The sequence below is a fragment of the Oryzias latipes genome, chromosome 14 (assembly GCF_002234675.1).
Source record: "Oryzias latipes chromosome 14, ASM223467v1".
In the NCBI taxonomy this organism is placed as follows: Eukaryota; Metazoa; Chordata; class Actinopteri; order Beloniformes; family Adrianichthyidae; genus Oryzias; species Oryzias latipes.
The window spans coordinates 24,424,394-24,448,230 of record NC_019872.2 but is presented as its reverse complement, the minus strand read 5'-3'; the positions used below and the strand labels follow the sequence as shown (position 1 = coordinate 24,448,230).

At 41.0% G+C, this 23,837-nt stretch overlaps 1 long non-coding RNA gene across 1 annotated transcript in view; it reads right to left on the bottom strand.

Moving 5' to 3' along the window:
* Positions 1–22,169, bottom strand: part of LOC110016416 — a 43,738-nt gene extending 21,569 nt beyond the window's left edge. The window contains exon 1 of the long non-coding RNA XR_002874593.1: positions 21,922–22,169. This is a non-coding gene — a long non-coding RNA (uncharacterized LOC110016416). The remainder of the gene's footprint in view (positions 1–21,921) is intronic.
* Positions 22,170–23,837: the final 1,668 nt, after the last annotated feature.

The following is a 23,837-nucleotide window of genomic DNA, read 5'->3' as shown; positions in this document are numbered from 1 at the left end:
GGTTCTCGAACGCCCTTTTAGCCCGTAGTGTTCGCACTGGACTGTTGGTACCTGACACTAGTGCATGCATCTATTTGGAAGATGCTTTGTGCGAAATGACGATATCGTGTACATTTGGTGAGTCTTTCTCCAGGTTTTTTCTTTCACAGCTCTATTCCAAAGTATATAAGAAATGATTGCAATATAGTTCTGCCCGGACACAAACTGCAATTAATAATTTCTCTTCCATGAACAATTTTCAAACGGTTGACCCTTCTGTGAGTTGAAACGGACGCCATCCTACACCATCCATACGTCACTACCAAATCTGAGTCCCTGATTGGTCAAAGTTCAAACTGGCTTCACTTTTAAAGCCCATTCAATGGCCGCACATTTTGTAGGTAGATCCCAAAAATAGACATGTAATACGTTGGGTGAGTTGGAAAGATACAAAAATGTTGACACGAGTATTCTGGGACAAAAAGCACCTTATTTACCCAATGGCTCAAATTTGATCCACACACATGTAACTGTGTTATAAAGACTTCATCGTCAATATATTTTTCAGTATTTTAAAACAGCAACCAGTCATTTAACAAATGAGTAACAATAGAGGAGTGATTCTCATGAGAAAGTTTTAAAATTTAGCAAAAATAGTCCCGCCTTAAGTGTTTTTGAGAAGCAACAACTTTGAAATGAGCAGGAAAAGTCCTTCTACTGTCTCTATTGTAATGATGATGAACTACAAGGCAAAAAACATGAACCAAATCATTTAAAATGGGTTTTAAGGTAGGCTTGTGTCATGCTAACGAGATAGGGGTCTCAGAAATGCATGTTTTAAATATGATGCAAATGGTTATATAGGGTTAAAGCACATTTTAAATCTCTGGAGTGATTTAGAGACGGATGAACTGACTGGGACAATCTGCTATAAGCTGGATCGAGTAACATCAGACATCAGTGCAGGGTCAACTCCAAACCCCCATCTGGCATCTACAGTTTCCCAAGAGCTTGTCCTTTTATTCAAAATTTTCAACAGAAGAAACTCTTTGGTATTACTTTGAATAAACTGAATTGCCATTCAACTCCTTTTCTGGTTCAAATGTTAAAATAAAGCAGTAAATCTAGCACACAACTTGTGTCTCCTGTTTCTGTCATTAAATGAAATGCTCCCAACAGATTTGGTCGCCCTGTAAATAACATGCAGTGAAGCTCATAAAAACCCGTATTGTTGTATTGTAAGAGTTTGGAGGCCCCAGCATCATGGGCTGCACATGCAGACAGGAGGGGCCCCATATAACTCTGGTTTCCTCCTTTACTTGACTCCTCTGCTGCCGACTGGCCCCTAGTTATTTATTGCTCTGTAATTTCTTCAGACTAATTGATTTGGCTCGGATTTCAGGCAGCACGGAGACAGGAAACCAGGCTTCCAAGAGGTTAAGATGAGCGTGTGACTATAACAGAGTACTATTGACAAAAAAAACAAGTACAGACAGACATTTTTAGCAATACATAATGAGTTCTGACTTAAAAGTTTCAAATTATTTCTTCTTTGAGGTAGCGACATTGTCCAACACACCCCAACCACATTTGCCTGATGAAAAAACTCAAAGGATGGCGTCATCAACATAAAAACAAATTAAATTAAAACTCGAATAGCTATAAATTTGCGTTAAAAAAACGTAATTGTTTCAGAATTTGACAAGTTTAAAAAGTTTAACTCATCAGAAAAGCTGCAGAAGAAAATCAGCTTTAAATATGAAACAAACTCCACTCTCTTTGTGTGGGGTGGGAAATGCGGGGCCTGGGGGAGGTGGGCAATTTGAGTGATGGGGCTCCTGGACTCGGTGGGGTACCCTACGATGCACCTTGGGTGGAGGAGCTACTTGGCAGTTTTCCCCTCCCATGGTTGCCGCATGGATAAGGGGCCCCTCCCCTCTCTATTTAAATTGGTCCATGGGCATGTAGGACCCTTGGCAGGGGGGCGCTTGGACATTACTGCCAGCAAGCAGTGCCCTGCCTGCCAATTTTAACTGCACCCTTTAGAACACACATCCTTTACCCCACAACAATATACACTCCAACACACACACACACATACAATTCGCAAGGAAGATAGAACCTCAGATCTTCTGTCCCCTACCCTATCCCTGGCAGGGGAACCAGCCCCTCTAGAACGTCCGAGGGCACCTTTAGGTGCTGTCTTTCTGGGCCCGGCGGCCCTCTCTCCACACACAGGGATCCCCGAGTTCTCTGGCAAGACCATGAGCCGGGGATCACATCACATCTGAGCCTGGGGGGTGTCCATGTTGCTGTGGTGCTGGTTCTGGTCCTTGCCCTGGAGCACTGGGCCTCGCCAAAATTCTAACAGTGGGTGAGCCTAGTCGGGCAATGTTTACAACGCTCTTTGGGGCCCCTGTGGCGGTCCTGCTAGCCCCAGTCTGGGTGTAAGACGTGATTGCCCAGGGGACAGATTTCATCTTCCTGCTATACAGTGCAGGGGGGCGGGGGGGTTCCCGGCTACCACTGCTGCTTCGGCAGGGGTCTTGACGTTGGGATGACTGGGCACACTCCCTCTTTTTTTACATTCCATCATTCACCTCAGCAGAACATAAACACTCACTCAAGCACAGGTGGTTGCTCACCTTTGCAAAAATAGTTTGAAATTTCAATTAACAAAAAAAATTAAGCCGATTTTGACTTAGACTTTGACTTAAGGAAAGCACAACAAAAATAGCCGAGCAGTACATAACAGCCTTTGGTACACAGCTTGGATGTAAATTTTACTGAAATTACATGTCATTATTTGAAGATTGGGTAAAGGTTGCAGTGCACAAGAACAGTCTCTATGCGCCAAAGCAAACAGCCTTTTCCAAGTGACATTAAGTCAATATTACATTTCTGCAATTTATAGCTCCATGTTAAGTGGCTTCAGGTCAGGAGGTTCAATTAAATTATCCCCTAGACAGCACTCAGCAAAGGTCAGCTGCTTCCTGAGATCAGCTATCTCAGTGCAATAGCATCAATGAACCCCAGTACAGCCCAGACAGACTCAGTTTGTGAGGTGACATTAGCAGAGGATGCTGTCATAGCCTGCAGTAACAGCCGTCCCCTTGGGCTTAATTTCAGACAGAGAGTCAGTCGATGACAGATGGAAAAAAACGGAGGAGATAAAGCTCCAATCTGGTTTCCCCAAATGTTCTCTTTAAAAGAACGTTTGTTTGTGGATGAGTTAAGTGTCTTCATAACAGTTGAACTGTTTTTTTCTGAAACTACAATTTTTTTCTTGTTGATTGTTTTCAAAGTTTTTGAAGGAATGTGTCTCTCTGTTCGTTCATGTAGCGTTTTCCTCCAAACAGTCCACCAGGATCCTGCTCAGTATGGAGACTACATCAAAGCCCCGCCCTACATCCTAAATTGGAGGCAAACCAGGAATTACCAAGTGTTACACAAAAAACAAAACAAAAAAAAAACAAAACTCTGGAGCCAGGGGGCAAAAGGTTGCAATCTTTCGGTCCCCATTTTAAAAAAATCTGATTTCTCATAGAAGACAACAGATTATTTTCTATGATTAAACTAATTGTCCTTTAAATGTACAGGTGATCCCTCATCTATCATGGAGGTTACGTTCTAAGAACAAGTTCAGTAGAATCACAGATGCTAAGGCTGTAAAACTCCTCACTATGTTATTTTATCAGACAGATATTTCCATTTGAACATTATCATCTCTCGTTTAAACACCCACTACAATAAAACTTGTGTTTTTGGTGTTTTTAACATGTTCTTGTAGCATGTTCTCATTTTGGAGGACATGTGGACAGAAAAGAAAATTAAGATTAAATTAGCAGTTTTTAAGTATTCCTCTATTTAAGTGGTCGTGAATGAGGAGCAGACAAAAAAAAACTGTTTTTAAAAGCCTGTAGCAACGACACAACTGCCAGTTACAGGGCCACAAGCTCCCTGCTCCGCTCCATTACGATGCAGCCACTTCTAGACAAGTAGATCCCTAAACGTCTTTGTTTTCCTTGTCTGAGCTAGAATCTAGATCAAGACTGGACAACTAGATAGCTGTTATGGCTCTACAGGCAAACCTGTCCCAGTCTAGGGGAAATCACAAATGGGCCATTCATATGAAAGATGGACACCAATAAGTTTAGGAACACAGTTTATTGAGTGGAAGAAATAACCTGTGTCCCATAAAACAAAAAGGAATTATTGGTGTGCTGGTCCCAACAAAAGACAAAACAGAGGGATTGGAGCCTTGGCCAAACATAAAATAAGTCAGGGAGACAACTGACCCAGCCATCATGACCGTCGGAGTCAGCAGCTCCCTGCTAAGGCTGCCTGACAAAAGCTAACTAAAGAAAGAAACAAACTTCTTTCTCTTTCGGCTTTTCCCATCAGGGGTCGCCACAGCGAATCATCCTTTTCCACCTCACTCTATCATGAACATCTTCTACCCTAACGTTAGCCAACTTCATGTCCTCTGTTAAGACATCCATGTATCTCCTCTTTGGCCGTCCTCTTGCCCTCCGGCCAGGCAGCTCCATCTCCAACATCCTTCTACCAATATATCCACTATCCCTCCTCTGAACATGTCCAAACCATCTCAGTCTGGCTTCTCTGACTTTGTCGCTAACACAGGCAACATGAGCCGTCCCTCTGATGTACTCGTTCCTTATCCTGTCTAACCTGGTCACTCCTAAGGAGAACCTCAACATCTTCATCTCTGCTACCTCCATCTCAGCCTCTTGTCTCTGTCTCACTGCTACCGTCTCTAACCCATAGAGCAGAGCTGGTCTCACCACTGTCTTGTACACCTTTCCTTTGAGTCTTGCTGGCACTTTTCTGTCACACAACACTCCTGACACTTTCCTCCAACCGCTCCAACCTGCCTGCACTCGCCTCTTCACCTCTTTTCCACAATCCCCATCACACTGAACTGTTGACCCCAAGTACTTAAACTCCTGCACCTTCTTCACCTCAGTCCCCTGTAACCTAACGCTTCTACCTTGATCCCTCTCGTTCAGACACATGTATTCTGTCTTACTACGACTGACCTTCATACCTCTCCTTTCCAGAGCAAACCTCCACCTCTCTAGCTGTTCCTCCACCTGCTCTCTACTCTCACTGCAAATTACAATGTCATCCGCAAACATCATTGTCCAGGGAGATTCCTGTCTTACCTCGTCTGTCAGCCTGTCCATCAGCATAGCAAACAAAAAAGGACTCAAAGCTGATCCTTGGTGTAGTCCCACCTCCACCTTGAACTCCTCTGTCTGACCTACAGCACATCTCACCACCGTCATACTTCTCTCATACATGTCCTGAACTACTCTGACATACTTCTCTGCCACTCCAGACGACCTCATACAGTACCACAGCTCCTCCCTCGGCACCCTGTCATACGCCTTCTCTAAATCTACGAACACACAATGCAGCTCCTTCTGACCTTCTCTGTACTTTTCCATCAACATTCTCAAAGTAAAAATGGCATCAGTGGTGCTCTTACGGGGCATGAAACCATACTGCTGCTCACAGATCTCCACCTTCTTCCTAAGCCTGGCTTCCACTACTCTTTCCCACAGCTTCATTGTGTGGCTCATCAACTTTATTCCTCTATAGTTGCTGCAGTTCTGCATGTCACCCTTGTTCTTAAAGATCGGGACCAGAACGCTTCTCCTCCATTCCTCAGGCATCTTCTCACTCTCTAAAATCCTATTGAACAACCTTGTTAGAAATTCCACTGCTGTCTCTCCTAGGCACTTCCATACCTCCACAGGTACGTCATCAGGACCAACGGCCTTTCCGCTCTTCATCCTTTTCAGAGCCTTCCTAACCTCATCCTTTCCAATCTCTGCTACTTCCTGCTCCACAACAACCACATCTTCCTCCCTTCTTTCCCTGTCATTTTCCTCGTTCATCAGCTCCTCAAAATACTCCTTCCATCTTTTCTGTACACTCTCTTGGGTTGTTAGCACCTTTCCATCTCTGTCCTTAATCACCCTTATCTGTTGCACGTCCTTCCCATCTCTGTCTCTCTGTCTGGCTAGCCTGTACAAGTCCTTCTCTCCTTCTTTTGTGTCTAACCTGTCATATAGCTCATCGTAAGCTTTCTGTTTGGCCTTTGCCACCTCTCTCTTCACTCTACGCTGCGCTTCCTTGTACTCCTGTCTACCTTCCTCAGTCCTTTCTACATCCCACTTCCTTTTAGCCAACCTCTTCCTCTGGACGCATTCCTGTACTTCCTCATTCCACCACCAAGTCTCTTTACCGTCTTTCCTCTTTCCAGATGACACACCTAGCACCTTCCTACCTGTTTCCCTGATAATCTCTGCTGTAGTTTCCCAGTCCTCTGGAAGCTCATCCTGACCACCCAGGACCTGCCTCAACTTCTGCCTAAATTCCTCACAAGTTTCTTCATTCTGTAGCTTCCACCACTTGGTCTTCTTTTCTGTTTTCCCTCTCTTCTTCTTCCTGACCTCCAGAGTCATCTTACACACCACCATGCGGTGCTGTCTGGCTACACTCTCTCCTACCACCACTTTGCAGTCATTAACCTCTCTCAAATGACCTCGTCTACATAGGATGTAGTCCACCTGAGTACTCCTACCTCCACTTCTGTATGTCACTCTATGTTCCTCTCTCTTCTGGAAGTAAGTGTTGACTACAGCCATTTCCATCCTCTTCGCAAAGTCCACCACCATCTGTCCCTCCAGATTCCTTTCCTTCACACCAAACCTGCCCATCACCTCCTCATCACCTCTGTTGCCCTCACCAACATGCCCATTAAAGTCTGCTCCAATAACAACTCTCTCTCCTCTGGGAAAACTCTCTATGACCTCATCCAACTCACTCCAGAATCTCTCCTTCACTTCTAACTCACAGCCAACCTGTGGCGCATACCCACTGACTACATTCACCATCACCCCTTCAATTTCTAACTTTAGGCTCATCATCCTGTCTGAGACTCTTTTCACCTCTAGAACACTGTTTACAAACTCCCCCTTCAGAATCACTCCTACCCCGTTTCTCTTCCTATCAACACCATGATAGAACAGTTTGTATCCTCCTCCAATACTACGTGCCTTGCTGCCCTTCCACCTTGTCTCCTGCACACACAGTACATCTACCTTCCTTCTCTCCATCATGTCTGCCAGCTCTCTGCCTTTCCCTGTCATTGTGCCAACGTTAAGAGTCCCTATTCTCAAACCTATGTTCCTGCCTTTTCCCTTCTCTCTCTGGCCACGGACCCTTCTGCCTCCCCTCTTTCTTCCACCAACAGTAGTCAAATTTCCACCGACACCCTGTAGGTTAACAGCATCGGTGGCGGTCGTTGTTAACCCGGGCCTCGACCGATCCGGTATGTCTAAAGCGTTGTGGATGATTCGCATGGTTATTTTGGCAATTTTTTACGCCGGATGCCCTTCCTGACGCAACCCTCTCTATTTATCCGGGCTTGGGACCGGCACAGAAGTAACTGGCTTGCAACCCCTGTGGCTAGATTAAAGAAAGAAACAAACAAAGCCCGCAAATAAGGACTACCAAGGTCCAACCCCAAACTGAAATAACAAAACCCAGCAGTATTAGACTGCTGAGGACAAAGAGGGAATAAAAAAAAAGAGGCACGGCACGGCACGGCACGGCACGGCACGGCACGGCACGGCACGGCACACTCAAAATGCTCCTCAGCCTCCCGCTCTGCTCTGCTCTCTCTGCATGCATGCCTGCCCTCCTGGTTGAGCCTCCTCTGACTTTCTGACTTAAATACCTGGCAGGTGCTGATCAAGATCATTGGCCACACCTGCCAGGTGAGCAGAATGACAGAGGATGCAGCAAAGCAGCAAAGCAGCAGCAGGACACAGTCAGGGTGAGGTTTGTTAAACCTTTAAGGAAAAAAAAAATCCAGAATATTAGAATGAAAAAACAGATCTGCTCGCTAACAAAATTATGTGTAAATTTAGTAAACTAAAATAGAAAACATGACAGAAGAGATTGACTGACAAAGGTCAATAACCAAACAGGATGCAGAAAAGAGTGGGTTGTAGGATTGTTTTGGTAATTTTATGAATAATGAAATCTATTATACTTTTAAATAACCCTTTTTACTTGGCCTTCTGTTTTCACAAAACATCTTTGGAGTAAGACGTTTAAGACGAAAAAACTAATTTGTTCTTTATTGGGATACATTCACCATTTACGTTTGGTCATGAGTGTCAGACATCTTAATTTAGTTATTTTCTTAATATACAAACCTCACTTTTCACTTTTTTATTTTCCATAAAGGCATAATTGAGTAACCCGTTAAATCCCAGCCAGTTTAGTGAGTTTCCAGATCATTTCTAAAGTGTAAAAACACATTTGCGACGCTTTCTTTGCTTTGATCTTTCTATAAATTGTCACAAAAAGTTATGAAATTGACTTGCACAAATTAAACTGCAAACAAATTTTCAAAGAGGCTCATAAAAGTCGCTGCGACACCCATACTGCAGCACCGCTTTAAGGATCTCTGCTTCTTGTTTGTTGGTGCTGCGTGGACCACATCACAGGTCGATCCACACATGGCCGACCAGCTTCAGATGCACGGCCATGTGTGCGCTGCAGTAATTGGTGGTGGCGGGTAATTGCTCCGGCGTCACCAGATGGGTGTGTCTGACTGTATAAAGGATGTGTGTCTGCATGCATGAACCGTGTCTCCGCCGTGTCTCGAGGTTACCAGAGTCTCCAAGCTGCTGACAGGACCCTATTAGACACTTCATTACTGTCAAAGCAGCAGAAACAAACCATCACGGCTCACTCTGCTCATCCTCAAAAATAAAAGGGGAGAACACCAAGACATGAGCAGGAAGACGGGTGTGTGCGGGTGTGTGTTATGTGTGCGGGTAAAGCATTGAGGGAAGGATGTGCTGAAATGAAGTTTCTCCTTTGAATCTTTCTGCTCCTCTTCTTGAGTAAAACACTAGAAAAACAGTTTCTCTGGATAATTGATGAGTTACTGAATGTAAACTGAAAATACAGATAAACAAAAACAGGCTAAATTGGTTAAGCGAACATTGATGTAAATCTATTTGAAGGGCCTACATCATGTTTTTCTTAAGCCTTTCAGAGTAATCAATAATATATTACCTTTGGCACACTCAAGAACACTTTTTTATTTAAATATTAGTTATTCACTCCATGTGGGTACCGCCCATTTCAGGACGTCAACCTAAAGTCGGCCTCAGCAGCGTCTCTGCATTTCGCCCACAAAAACAACATCTGAACTTTTGCATAGATGGATGTGCAGATTGTGGAGCCTCACAAAAGTGTTTAGCCGTTTAGCTTTGCAGAGAAAGTGGGTGTGTTAGCCTGGGGTCGCTGCTGGAAGGGGCTGTTCCTCATTTATCTACATCACAATACGAGAACCCATTCGTTTTTCGTGTATTGGAAGGGGCTGGTGTTCAAAGCGCAGGTTTTCAGAGCAATACTCAGAAATGTGTGAATGGATCAAAATGTGTGATAAAAGAACATTATAATAATAAACAAAACGTTGATTTTATTTGATATAAACCCTTTAAAGATTTTTAACTTGAGGCAGTTTTTTTTCTTTCTTTAAGAAGTCGGAAGTGTTCCTTTAAAAAACTGTTTTAAAATGAGTATGTCTAAGACCATAGGTATTATGCAGGACTTCGAAAACATTCTCACTACTTTAAAAAAAAAATTGTAAAAGGGAGGAAAATGTGAAAATGTAATAAATTCACTGTGTTCTGATGAATAAATTTACAATGATTTATATCAAATAAATATAAATACATTTTTTCAAATGACAAATTGTTTAAACAATGCATTTTGGTCCATATTCTCCAATCTAATTAGCACCAATGCACATCACGTTTTCGCAGAGACTTCTGGTAAATTTTCAGGACACTTGATTTTTAAATTGTAGATTTGGACAGCTCTGTAAACAGGTGAATGCCCTATAAAGTGCACTCACTGGGGATTAGTGAGGGAATGGAGACACAGCCCATGTTTACAGATCATATGTCATTGATTGGATGATGAAGCAGTAGGACGTTTTGCCTGAACTGTTATAAATGGAGCAATCATCAAACTTTTGCAGTGACTGTGGTCCGGAGCTTAAAGAAAGACGATATGAGCTCGCCAAATAACTTTGTGTTGAGGAAGGTGAACAAATGTCATTTTTCCAATCAGTGATGTCCCCTAAAGCACAACGTTGCTTTTTTGTTAGTCGTTAAGCTTTTCTAATTGTTGCTGTGATCTTTACAATGTTTTTGCTTTGAGTGATCTGTTGATGTGATTTGGACTTTAGGTCCTCCGTTGGTTGTAAATGCTGTACTAGGTGCTTCTCTGCCTTACTTTAAGGTTCAAAACGCTTTACAGTCCCATCCACCCATATGCAGACAGACACTGAATGTCTGTGTGGCGCCGACTTGGAACCGTGGAGCCTCGTCTTGCTCCAGGACACCTTGACGCACGGACTGGCAAGGAAGGAACCAATCCTTCGACATTCTGATCAGAGGTCAACCGCTCTACCTCTGCATAGTAACATCACCTTTGCTGATGTGGGATCGATCATTTCTACAGCACAGATGACACACTGCTCCTGTTTGCAATCCTCCAAGATAAAACAGCGGTTACCTTGGATAGGCAACTCTTCTCTGGGCATCACATCTCGATTAAGAGACTTATTTTTCGTGTTTTGTTTATGGAAACTTGAAGCAAAGTCTCCGCTTTTTGGGAAAAACCTAGATTTGTTTTATCTTGACCCAATAATCACTCTTTTTTCTACCTGTTACTATGTTGATGCGTAGCTGGAAAAATCAGATCAAGACCCACTATATGGCAAGTATGAAGACTATTTCAAAACGAACACAAATTAGTTAAAAGGTTCAAGTGTCCATTGAGCTCAGAGACCAACTGTCCTTCTGCTGCACCTTCTCCTCGCCCGTCTGACTGTGACTGTTATCGGTCTAATTATCAGATCTCCTCTTCCTCTCCGCCTCACTTCTCCTGCAGGAAAACAGGAAGGCAGGATTAGAGCGACGCACTGCGCCGAGATCCGGAGAGGCCGGATGAGTCTTTGCTAGGAATGTGCACACACACACACACACACACACACATCCACACACACACACACACACAGGTCCTGAATACACAGTCTGCTCCCAGTTAACGTTCACTTTCTCTCAGCTTCGCCCCGCTCATGCACACACCCCCATTAAATCCATTAAGTAATCATGAGCAAACAAATGGTACAAACAGCTGGAGGAAAACTTGCAAGATCATGAATCCAATAAAAAAAAAAGAGCGCGGAAGATCAGGAAAGAGCCAAGATACACAAAGACCTGAAAATGCTGCCAAGAATGCCACAGCAATGTGTACAACATGCATAAGGCCTCAGAACCAGTCATTACAAGGAAGAGGTGCTCATTATAGCCATTTATAGGGGGAAACAAATACTTGCCTCTGACTCACAGTTTGGTTACAATCGAAACGATGCTAAAAAGAAAAAAAAAAGAACCTGAAGTTGGCCGAGAAAGCTCAAAGTTATCTTGGACAGATATCTGTGACCTTGAGAGGCGGTAATTGAGCGGAAAGGGGATGTTAAACATCCGCTGCTGGGTTTAGTGTGGCTGTGTGTGCAGTCACACACAGAGAGCAGCCGCAGTGGCAGTGGAGCAAGGCTGGCCTCGTCTGGCATTATCTCATGGCCTGAGCACTCCCGTTCTCTCCGAGGCCACGCACAGAAGCATTACGCGCATCTGCCTCGCATTACCCGGCAAATCATGACCAAAAAAAGAAAACTTAGCCCGTCAGAGGACATCACTGCAGAGAGTGGACGAAAAGGATTTTCTGTCGAGTACAAAGGTTCGAAAACTTGATTTTTTTTCCATAAACAGTTTCTTCAGAGTTAAGCAGCAAAACAAAAACCCATAAACATTTCTGTTTATATGTGGAATCTCACTTTCATGAATATTTAATGTGTTTTCATGAGCACAGCTGCCTCCCTTCGCATCACAAAGCCATATTGCCGTGGAAACCATTCAGAAAGGAAAGCCCAGAATCTGTGGGGAGCGAAGCAGAAATGTACATGACCTCATCCCTGCACAGGTGGTTTGAGGGTTTCTCTGCAGTGGAAATGCAGGAAGATGCAGATTAGTGCTGGTTAACAGCAACAAATACATTGGAGAAACCCGAGAAACTTTTAAAGTGTACGAGAATACTTTTCCCATCACATTGAATCAGAAGAAAAAGATGCCTAAGATCTATAGGTAGATCTAAAACAAGTAGAGTGTTGTCAAGAAGTGAATAACTTTTTATCCTTTTTGTCAATTTAATAAGCCAAACTTATTTATGACAGAGTATCAATGCATTTAAGATCTAAACATTTTAAGCTTAAATTTGACAATCTTGGTTTACGGGGAATGAAAACACAAAATTCAGTGACTCTGAAAATTCCAATATTGTGAAAAAATGTCAAACTTATGGAGTCACCAAGCTGAAGAAGGTCATTACAAGCTGGTTGTTCACAGAGTGCTGTATCCAAGCAGATTAATAGAAGATGAAGTGGAAAGTAAAAGTATGGTTGGATGATGTGAACAGTAACCAGGATAACTGCAGCCTAGAGAGGATTATCTCAAAATCCATTCAGGAATTTGAGGAGCATCAAAGAGTGGACTGAAGCTGTAGTCAGAGCATCAGAAGCTTCACACAAACAAATGCTAGACGGGGGCTATAAATGTCAAATTCATCATGTCCAGCCATTCCTGAACTAACCGTGTATTTTATTTTTTGTTTTTGACGACTCTGACGAAGGCAGAAGGTATTCCGCTGAAGCATGTAAGGTACGTTTGACAAAAACAAACCGTGTCTGATAAAAGAATATATATATATATCTATCTATCTATCTATCTATCTATCTATATATATATATATACACGAACTCAGTTAAATTTGTAGACACAATGAACTTTAGTGAATTATAACTCTTTATTTGTAATAAATACTGAAAAAAAGCCACATAAATTCTGCACACATGGTAAGAAATGTCTAAATGTGGTGGAATTGTCTTGTAATTTTGTGCCCCACATATTCGTCCCTTTGGCCTTCTGGATGACCTGTCAGCATCCACAGCAGAGTATTTTAGCGAGTGAGCCGAGACCTGTTCTGAAACAGACCAGCGCTGGATTTTTTGATCTTCAGCAAACTTCAGGAAGGGATTCAAAAGTGCCAAACAAATCAAACCAAATGTGCTCCATTAAAAAGGGATTTGATTGCTTCAAAGGTTTTGCAGCCGCTCAAAAGGTCAAAGGATGGCAAAAAAACACTTTAGAAAAAGAGAGATTTGCTTCTTTGCAGACAGCTTTGTTGAAATTTTTTTACATTTTTAAACTGTTAAACCGGGTATTTCTCTTGTTTTATAAATACATTGTGAAAGAGGAGGTGACCTGGAGTTAGGATGGGTCCACAACAGTGATTGTGTCGTTTCTCTGAGCTGTTGACCGTTCACAGGAGACGATGAACTCTGACTGCAGGGCTTGGCCTCATTTTTAACTGGCAACTGAGCGGCGCATTTCCTCAACCGCTGAATGTTCTCTGTGGTGAGACCTCACCGTCCCCTCCCATCACTCAGATATTTGTATAATGAACAAACATTTCTGCCTCTGTGAGAGGCTGTCTGCATTTATGACCGTCTCTGGTTTACCCAGCATCCCCTGGGTTCTGACTCGCTCCCAGTCATCCACAAAGGTTTGCAAAGATCACTTTAGTGCTACATTTTCTGATGACACTGGCTGATCCAGTTGAGTGGAAACAGTAGGTTAGCTGTGTTTTTTTTAGATATTGTGGTGCTGAAATCATCTATTCAAGAAAAACTCATTCTGTAAATAGTTCAAATTAGGTTGGAAAAGTAAGTCCGTCCTTTGTTTATCCAACCTTTTTTCAATGTGTATTTCTTTTACTTTTCATTTTTCGATTTCTTACTCAAGTCACAATTTATTACACTCTTAAAGCATTCAGGTTATTTCTACAACCCAATTCTTGGGCCAATTCATGTGCGTATATATTTTGGGGTTACTTTTTGGAGCAATACTAAGTTTTCGAGGTTATAGTGATTGCCTTTTAACCCAAATAATGTTTTTTTCCCGACTTTTTAACATTTTCCTAAGTTAGAATAACCCAGAAAAAAGTTAGCCCCTTTTTAACCTCACAGTAGGGTTAAAAACAACCAAACTTGGGTTATTTTTAACGTTGGAAGTTTTAGTCGGTATCCAGAGTTTGACATATCTATTTATAGATATATATCTCTTTTGTAGTGTTTTTTTCCTCTGACTGTCTGAAATAAATCAGTTCCAAATACAAAAAACCTTGGGGTGGACAGGATTAAAAATGAGAAATATGGCTTTCTAGATACAACTGTTGATACAACGAATTGACCTACAAGTTTCACACATCAACTAAACTTTTGGTCAACTTTTTTGCCTGCACATCTGGTTTCTCTTGCTTGCAAACTCTCTCTCACACACACACACACACACACACACACACCCACACAGACACACACACACAAAACCATCTTTCACAGTAAAAAAAAAAAAAAAAGAAATCACGCAGTGGTGTAAACTGATTCCCACCCAGATACAGTCAGCCTTTCAGGAATCTGACAGGAGTGTGAAACTCTCAGAGAGAGCTTTAGCATCGGATGAAAAAGATTACTCATGGGGAAAGAATTAAATAAGCCCTAAAACACAGAGCACGCTCAGCCTCACTACCGTGTGCGACTCAGAAAAACCAAACATTGGCCTCACAGAAAAAAAGTTAATTCAAGTTGACAACATTTGCTTGAAAATAACAGATAACAGGATAAATAGTCGTAGATTGAAACATCTTGCGGGGTGCCATTGTTGTTTTGGTCATGAGTGGACGCATGCGTCTTTCATGACTGAATCCTTGTGTTTGGGGGCTGGAATGAAACCCGCCTGACTGGATGTGTTTCTGTTGCTTTAATTATGCTTTGACTGCTTTATTACCTCCTGAACTCCAGGTACTTGGCTCCTCTTAATTCTCTCAAGTGGAGTAATGACAGCGAAAAACAGGCCAGAGGGACAAAATACAGCGAGGGATCCAAGGATCTGATTGCACTACGACACCCCCACCCCCCACGCTCCAATGCTTAGCTCTACATTGGCAGCTCAGAAAAAAAGATGGACATTCATACAAAGATTTGGAGCTTTTGTGTGCTTCTAAAAGCCCCTGCTGTATATTTTCTAAAGGAAGAATTTTGAATTTACTTGCCTCCATTAAAGACTCTCATTTTCCATTTTCTAGAAGCTCCTATCTTTCGGAGAAAATTAAAATTTGTACAAAAGAATAACTTTTAATATAAAAATAAATGTAAGAAAATAATTGGGAATAGTTTTAGACTCAAATTTGGGTCTTTGTTGTTTTTAATTTGTTTTAACGTGTTCAATTTCACTGTGATTAATGTAGAATCTTATATCTTATTATAATCATCAAAGAAAATACAGTATAGGGTAGTTCTGAACCAGTTTACCAGAAATCTGTATTTTTTTTCTTATGTAAATGTTTATGTCTTAATCTGACAGTAATTCCAGAGAACAAAAATAGAACAAATTATCACCCTCCTACCCCCCCCCCCTCTCTAACATCCCTCTCTCTTCTTCCCTTCTTTCCTTTTCCGTCCGGTCCAACACAAAAGATTTTCAAATATGATTAAAATGAATAAAGTTTGGCCTCGATTACAAAAGGGGTTTATTCAGACATACCTCTGGTTTGTCAGAAGATTAATAACCCGTGTTGTTAAAGTAAAATATGTCCAACACAAGAGGCCTTCAGCTCTCATCTGTTTGCCCTGCTGTTGGACAGGACATGTTAAAAATGAATAAAACAAATAAATAAATAAATAAATACATAAATAAAATAAAAAAATAAATAACAATTTTTTTTGTTTCTTTTAAAGACATTTCTATAAGTTTTCCCAAAATCTAAAAACATCTACAGGTTATTTTAAGTCAGAAGGTCTAACTTCTGAAAATAAAATTGACATGTTTTGTGAGTTGTTAGAAGAAGGTGCCTGGATAGATGGAAATGAGTTAAGTTTTGTAGCACATCTGGACCATAATTTCTCCTGCTGGTGGATGTTAACGGTGTCATCCACTTCCTTGTAAATCCCCTCTCCATCCTCCCTTGTATCTTCATTACTCCAGAAGGTATCCTTGCTGATCTACTTCACTCTTTCAGTTCTCCACTCGGACTTACTTCCCTTCCCGTCTGGCCTCTCTTATCTCCCACCCTTCCTCCCTGCCAGCTGTTGTTTTGAAGGCTGAGAGTGGAAGGACTGTGGGTCAGGACCTGGACAAAAGGCCTAGATTAAAGACTCTGTTGAAGAAGGAGTGTGTGAAAGATTTCCCTACAATTTATGTAAATAATTAGGAAAAAATATTGACTAAAGTCCTGATAATACAACAGAGTTTAGTCAAATTCTAGCCCTTAGATGTTCCTGAGACGGCTGGGAAAAAGGTTAGGAACTTCTGATGAATGCAAAAGTCCCAAATTTCAAGCACTGCATTTGAATCAGTTATCGTCATGAATAAAATCATTTCAGAATCTGGGTTTTTACCACTCCTTTCTGTTCTCTGTGTGTGTCTGTGTTAAATCAGATGTGTCGTCATCATGGTGACACCATCAGGACCTTTCGGTAATTAGACCACATTCTGCATAACCATACAACAAAACCTGCTGTCTTAGTTTATCTACCTGCTTTCCTATCATCTGAATCTACATATGAAACCAGCAAAGCATTTATCAATAGAAGAATACACCAATACCTAAACACGGTGGTGGTAGTTTGGTAGTCTGGGACAGCAGCAAAGCTTAAAGAATCGGGGACTTAGTCTGTACATCATTTATTCTGCGCCACAGTACATTTTGGCAGCAAAGTTTGTTTGTGTCTGTTGTTCTGTTCAGGAGCACAGAACACTTAGTCTGCTGGCAGAGGAGTGTCTCTGCATCGATCCCTGGACTTGAAAACGGTTATGATTTGAGGGTAAGACATGACAGAGTTAGTTATGATGTCCTTTGAGCAACGATGCATTAAAGGACCTGTTGGTTCTATGTAAAGGCAAAACAGACTAGTTGCATGTTGGGGATGTAGGATGACTTTGTGGCTGACAGGAGTAAATAGCAGCACTTGCTTTATAATTGTACATCCTAACAGTTTCTAGTCACAAATGCTAGAAAGAGTATTTTGTGTGAAACAAGTCACAGTTTGGTAAAGTGTGGTCTGAGTAGCACTACAGTAAGAAGCAGAATTTAAAAATTACCAAAAAGCTTTAGACCTTAAACCTAAACCCATTTGGTTATAGAATTAGTATTTAAAGAATTCTGTCCCTAAATGACCTTAAGAAACAACAGAATTTAGGCATCGGGGAGTTTAAGTCAAACTGTGGACTTTAATTCAGACGCAGGTTTATGACCTTAAACATTTTAACACTAGAAGAAACTTCTGTGGCTGAAATACAAAAATCTGCAACAGCCTAGAGATTCTGACTCATAAAAATCTGCCAGCTATCAAAAAACTGCTGCCAGAAAATGTTCCTGAGATCAGAACATTTTTTGATGTTTTTTTTTTTTTACTTTATCCTTTTTAAATAAAAATGTGCAGTTTTTGGTTTCATTTTTATAAATAGCATCATTCCCCTAATGTTTCTATGACCTTCTCCACCGTATACATATGACAGGAAATGATCTTGTTTTTATTCTATTCGTGAATTTTCCTCACTGCTGGTGTAAATCTCTGCCCTTTTCTGGGGTTTCCTTCAGGCCCTTTTGTCAAATTTGGCTTCATAAAAACATTACAAATCAAGGCCTGTAGCAAAAATGAACCTTTCTGGAACAACAAATACAGTGTGGGCATTTTTCAACAGCACAGCTTGACTAATGTTGCAGCAGAAAACAGGAGCGGTCTCTCCTACTCTCATAAAATATACAGTTGTTTTCCTGCTGCAACAGAAAATCAGTAAATTTTAAAGAGACACTTTAAGAGCACCTAAACTCAATGTGAGCTTTGTCCTCATCTCAGCAGCACAGAAGGTGAGTGTCGACTCCCTGAACCTTGATCCTTGAACCCTGGAGGTCACACGTCCCTGGAAGCCACTTTTGAGGCCCAAGTCAACACGGGGCAGCTGGAAAGTCTCCATTTCAAACAAGTATGGAATTATTGCAAAAGTTGATGCTAATGGATTTAATACTGTGCAATCCTGCTAAACGGTATTTTACTTTGACACAGCTTTCCCACCCATCATTCCGTCCCGCTGGGCTTTTCTTTCGCTTCAGAACTCCCAGTATGAGCCACAGAGAGAGCAAGCCAATGATACAACTAATAAACCCTGAATATTTCAAAGAAGCATACATTTGTTTGTTTTTTATTGTGGAGCCACTAGAAACCAACCATGAATATAGAGCAAATAAATATATATTTCTAAAGTATTAAGTTAAATTTTGTGCAAAGTCAAGGTAAAACACGTAACAGACATACATTTTTTTGTTTGTATTTGCATGAATTGCTCTTTGCTGTTGGAGCTCACCAGGCGGCTGTCCCTGTTAGACAGAGAAAGGTGAGCTTGGTGTGTTTGACCTTTGACAAACACACTGATCCCGTGTCCCCCGAGGCTCAAAACAGCACAAGGCGGGTGAGAGGACCGCGGATCAAGTTTTGTCCGACAGGTTGCAAACATTCACATATGCAGCAGCACTTTGTCCTCTGACAAGTGTGCACTTTGCATTGCAAATGCCGACCGCAAAAACAAAAAATCTCCAAAGTTTGTTAACTGTGACCACCACAAATACCATTTATTCTGTATGTTGTCATTTAAAGGCTACCAATGTTTTCACGTGTTCATTCACTCCTCACCTGAGCTTTCCTCTTTTTGAAGGTTTTTTCGTGGTCGATTAAGAGCTCCCACCATGTGAGTCTGTCCGCCTGCAAGTGAAGATTAAAGTCTGAGCTTCATTGCTGGTAAGATCACAGTGGTCATGCATAGGCCGCTAAACTTTGACCTTTAACCTGCAGGCAAGATTCAGACTAGAAATCCCATGATTCATTAATGTGAGGTCTGCTGAAAAGGATTTTCACGCCGGAAGAAAACTGCATTTCTCCTCATTTTTAATTTGTTTGCATTGAACAAAAAATTTGAACGAAAAAAATGTATCTTTGGGTGTGAGCAAAATAATTTGAAACTGAATTATGGCAATTATTTTAGTTTTGGCAAAACTTCCAAAAGTAATAACATTTTAATTTCTTAAATCACTTTTTCAAAATGTTCTTCTATTTTCGGTTTCATATTTCTAAACAAAACCAAAAGTTACACCATTACGGCCAAGCACTTTTTGGGATTCCTTATTGAAGAACTGGTTAGAAAGACCATCAGTTGTTGTAGTGAAGGAATCTGATTGAGACAACAACTTTTTGTGTGCTTCAAATCAATCAAACAAACAAGCCAAATTCATTTTCTTGCCACATGTACTGGCAGGAAGTGTGCTGATCGTGGTTCCACAAACGCAAATGAAGCTGCACGCCATCTTGACAACAGATATTAAGGTCATATGAGCTGTTGCTAAGAAAAAATAGAATAGAATAATGATGTAACTATGACCTCTTACATGCAGAATGAAAGTGTCAGAGTGTCATTTTAGTCACGTATACAGAAAATAAAGCAACACAACACAATGTAATAAGCAAATTAGGGCAAGTAAAACACAACACAAAAAGACTACCCGTCATACTAATCAAATCAAACTTTATTGATTAAAACGCACGTTGCAGCTCAAAGTGCTTCCCTTTGTTGCACAGGTAGTCCACCTATTGCTCAGCTCATCCAACTATTGCACAGGTTTTCCAATCATTGCACAACTAGTCCACTTATCTGTAACTTTTCCTTCTCAGCTGCCCTCCTGTGTCTGTGTGTGTGTGTGTGTTTATGCTTGCTGAGTGTGGTGATGGTTGCGTGATGCAAACTGTTTTGTAGTCTGTTTGTATTCTTGTTTAAAAGGCATCAGTAAAATGCTCCTCTTTTATGGGGCTGCACCTATCTCACAAGAGCTTCCAACATATCCTGAAAGACAGATGGGAGTTCCTCTTGGTGTTGTTCAACATGTTAGCATCACAATTTGGACATTTTGCCACCAGTTTCTTCTTAAAACTATTCCCTCAAATTATACAAACTTGCAAAAAAAAAAAATCTTTTAGTGCTTCTGCTTTTTAACTGTCCTTTTTTGCAAAAGGATATCGCTTCGTAACTTCAGAAAACGTTTGAATCCGTTTTTTGCCGAACATACTGACATCGGTTAAACTGCTGTGCTTTCATTAGTGTTTCAACAATGAGAAAGCGTTCGACATTTTAAGAGTTGGCCTCCATCCAGCCATCCAACCATCATCTACACCTTCTCTGTCCCCGTCAAGGTCACGAGGCGTCCTGGAGCACACTCTGGACAAAGGCAGGGTGCATTTCTGTCTACCACTAAGCCACAAGCTCGTACGCTTACAATTATTCCTAAGGGACTATTTCAAATCCTTAATTAACCTATAACATGTTTTTGGTCAGTGGGAGGAAGTCGGAGAACCCGCAGAAAACCCATGCATGCACAGAGAAAACAAACACGCACATCTGTACGGAGCGTCAGGCAGGCGATCTTTAATTTAGATCAATTAGAGATGGCGTTTTGTTGGTAGTTCTTGCTGTATTCCTGCAACAGATATGTGGTCTATTCCAAGAGATATTGTTTTTGATTGCAATATTGCATCCCTAACAAGCTTTAGGCAGTTGTTACCAAAATTACGAATCGGGGTAATGCCTCAGTGGATTTTATTTGGCAATAAATGGATATATTTGATTATTTTCTTTCAAACTAAGTCAAGAAACAACTTGCAGTCCTTCAGATCACAATACCCATCTTAAGCAGCTACTATTAACTCTAAATCTGTGCAGGTTTTATTGTGATGACATGGGGTGAACTGTTGTACTTTTCCGTGAAAAAAGTTAAACCAGGGTATTTGTTTTCTTACTTTTGGAATACCATGTTCATTTTGCACTAATAGTTACCAGTAAACAGAAAAACATGACACAGCCGAACTTTGTGTCTCAGTGGTCTAACAGAAAAAAGAGAGTGAGAAGCAACAGACAATTAAGCTCAGAGGTCAGTCAGGCTACTGTCACTGAACAATTGACAATATTGCTCACACATTTCACAGAATCAAACCCGGGAACCCAATCACACATGAGACATGTGTTGAACAGGGGTGGGGTTATACAAGTTTGCTTCCTTCCACTCCCTTTCAAGCAATCTTTGATCTAAAAATCTAATTATCCTAAGTGTGATCTTTGAAAGAATGTATGAATGCCTATTGTTTTGTTTTGTGCATTATTCCGTGATTGCTTAAAATAAACCATTTCAAATGTTCACACTGAAGGAAGCCTCCTTTTCCCCAGAGGGATTGGTGAGTCCAGCTCCCCATCAGACACTCCTGGTTCAGTGAACTGAGACTCGCTAAAAATAAAAGAACATTGTGCAGCTCCTTAAACACTAGGGGCTGGTTTCAGAAGAGTATGACATCTCCAAAGAATATGCAGTATGTTAAAATAATTTACTCCAAAATACCGTAATTGTTCTTTGCCCTTCAGGTTAATTGCAAACATTATGAAGGCGTAAGGCTGACAACCATTGGCTGACCATGTTTTAATGGGGAGTTAAGCCTTTCCATGTAGATGAGAAACGTTTTTCACAATAAGGAAATTCCCAGGTGTTTTTTTTAACCCACTATTGCGGCTCACCATTTCTATTGACACCGTCTATGACCAATTAACAAAACCCAGCAATTATAGCTTTTGAAAGCCCCTTTTGAGAGCTCAAAATCATCAAACTCACCAAAGGAAGTCACATGGAGAGGTGCCGGTCCAAAGTATGATGCGCGGTTCTGGAGAAAAAATGGTCCAGAGAGGTAAATCCAACATGCAACAACTGAGAGTCCAAAAAGATCAAACTCAAAAATGAAATAATGGGTTGGAAAAGAATCTAAATCGGTTATTTCTCAGGAAAATCTACAGAAATCCCACTGTCTTGCTCCAGATCTCCAGACTCGTTACTCAGCTGTTTTTCCTTCCAGGCCACGCCCAACATTTCAAACTTCCTGTTGCCACGCCCTTCCAAACAGGTGACAAGACAGAAGAAATTTTAGTCTCATATTAAAATGATATAACATTAAAAACATAAAGAAAAGGGTGTTTTTTTGCTGCATTCTTCCTTAATCTAATATTGGCTTAAGAATTTGTGCTTTTAAACGTAGATTTTTTACACTGAATATTAATTCAATTTGTATTATTATTATTATTTTCTTTACTATTTATTAGATCTAGTTTAAAAACAAACTTTACATTTTCTTTGTCCAGCTCATGGAATAAAGGTTTTCTGTGGTTTTTTGACTCAAACCTTCAGTTCCTGTGCATTGTTTTTGTTTTTTTTCCATGAGGTTCTGTGACATCATGAATAGTTTGAGTCTAAAGTTCACTTTAAACTAAATTTGCTTAACTCTCACAACTCTCACTCATGTGCCGTTGTCTTTTTCATCACCGTTACTCTTAGCAAATACCGAGGCATGATGGGAAACCTCAGCTTCCTAATGATGACAGAGACGCCTCACGCAGAAATAGGACACTGACATCCTGGTGTGGATATTTTGCTAATTAACTTTGGCCTGAGGTTGTTGGTGCAATGAAATCTATCCGGAGCTCTGGGCCAAGAGCGGGAAACCAAATCTGAAGCCCACAGTGTGCATTCCGACTGTTGCTCAAATCTGCTTCCCCCTGCCTTGGCCTTCAGCACGGTCCGTCCACCACTTGGAGAGTCCACCCATGACCATCTCAATCAACAGTCAGCCAAATGCAACAGCTCTTTTTCTGCAGAAAAAAACGATGTTTTTTGGTGAATTTAACATGTTCTTGTAGCGTTTTTCTGATGACAGAGGACATATAGGTGGAGGTCCACAGGTGGAGGTCTGCTAGTGGTCCCAAGGTCAGAACTAAAACCCAGGATGACGCCTCATTTCAGCAGTGTGGGCCTCGCCTGAGGAGGTGAGGGCTTCATCAACTGTGGAGGTTTTTAAGAAAAACCTTAAAAACGCATCCTTTTAGTGAAGCCTTTACATAATTTTTACTTTTCGTTGTGTTTTCATTTGATTTTATAAATCTTATTAACAATTAATTCGATTTATTTTGATTGTACTGGTGGGATGTGTAGGCGTTGGGCTTTTTTTGTGTTTTTATTTATTTAATTTATTTTATTAGTAGTAGTATTTTTACTATGTTTCCTATTTTAACCACTATTTTTATCTTAATAATGTCTATTTTATTATGGGAAGCACTTTGAGATGCTCTGTAGCAGGAAATGTGCTTTACAAATAAAGTTGAATTGAATATACTAAGAAAATAAAGCTCCAAATTGAATATCTGAGTATTTCTTTATTCAAATCAATGTGAATCAGGAGAAGACAAAAAAAATGCTGTTTAAAAAAGATCATATTTGTGACGTAGGAAATATTCGGGTGAGCAACAACCTCCCTGATCTGAACCGTTGGCAACAAGTCGGGTAAGGGGGCGGGGTTGCTATGCACCAATAGTCCCACCAACTCAGAGGTGAATTTCAAGTGAACTTCTGCTATTCTGCAGAAACTTTGTCCTAGAAAACAAGACAGGTTTATGGATTTTGGCTGAAAACGGCATAATCAATATTAAAAGACCACTCTAAATGCTTTTACAATATATCTGAATATGGTCAGAGTCGGTCTT